Raw genomic sequence first — 881 nt, 5'->3', positions numbered from 1 at the left:
AGGGGAGGAATCTCACAGTGGACTCAGGCAGGGCCGGGCAGTTTGCTTTCCCGGTGGTGTGCTAAGGCAGGAAGCACACAGGACTGGGGATGGGGGTGGGTTGAATCCTACCCACGCCACCGACTCCCTGTATGACCCTGGGCAGGGCTCTTTCTCTCTTACAGTCTCAGTTTCATCACCTGTGAAATGGGGAGAGGAGTCAGAAAACTACCTCACAAGATGGCTGTGAGGATGCAGAAAGAAATGTGAGTGAGTCAGGCATGGTGTCTCATGCCTGTAATCCCAGCTCTTTGGGAGGCCAAGGTAGGAGAACTGTTTGAGCCTAGGAGCTGGATACCAGCCTGGGCAACACAGCAAGACCCCATTTCTACAAAAAGTAAAAAAAAAAAAAAATTAGCCAGGGGTGATGGTGTGCACCTGTAGTGCCAGCTACTCGGGAGGCTGACGCAGGACTGCTTGAGCCTAGGAATTCAAGGCTGCAGTGAGCTATGATTGCACCACTGTACTGCTGCCTGGGTGACAAGGCGAGACCTTGTTTCAAGAACAATTCCAAAAACCAAAAAGGGAATGTGAGTGGAACAAAGCAGTTTTTAAACTGCAGCGTGGGCTGGGCACAGTGGCTCACACCTGTAATCCCAGCACTTTGGGAGGCCGAGGCAGGCCGATAGCTTGAGCCTGGGAGGTCAAGACTAGTCTGGGCAATATGGCAAAAATCCCGTCTCTACAAAAAATACGAAAATTAACTGGGCATGGTGGCACACATCTGTAGTCCCAGCTACTTGGGAAGCTGAGGTAGGAGGATTGCTTGTGCCTGGAAGGTGGAGGTTGCAACGAGCCACTGCACTCTAGCCTGGCTGACAGAGAGAGACCCTGTCTAAAAA

General features: G+C 52.0%; 1 protein-coding gene across 1 annotated transcript in view; it reads right to left on the bottom strand.

Moving 5' to 3' along the window:
* The window catches only part of CDH22 (cadherin 22, type 2), a gene marked incomplete at its 5' end in the record, with an annotated part of 77571 nt that overhangs the window by 11227 nt on the left and 65463 nt on the right, over positions 1-881 (bottom strand). The gene's annotated exons all lie outside the window — the stretch shown is intronic.

This window comes from Colobus angolensis, unplaced genomic scaffold (assembly GCF_000951035.1).
Source record: "Colobus angolensis palliatus isolate OR3802 unplaced genomic scaffold, Cang.pa_1.0 Scaffold8, whole genome shotgun sequence".
NCBI lineage: Eukaryota > Metazoa > Chordata > Mammalia > Primates > Cercopithecidae > Colobus > Colobus angolensis.
The sequence above is the reverse complement of the archived record's forward strand: the minus strand, read 5'-3'. Positions and strand labels throughout refer to the sequence as shown.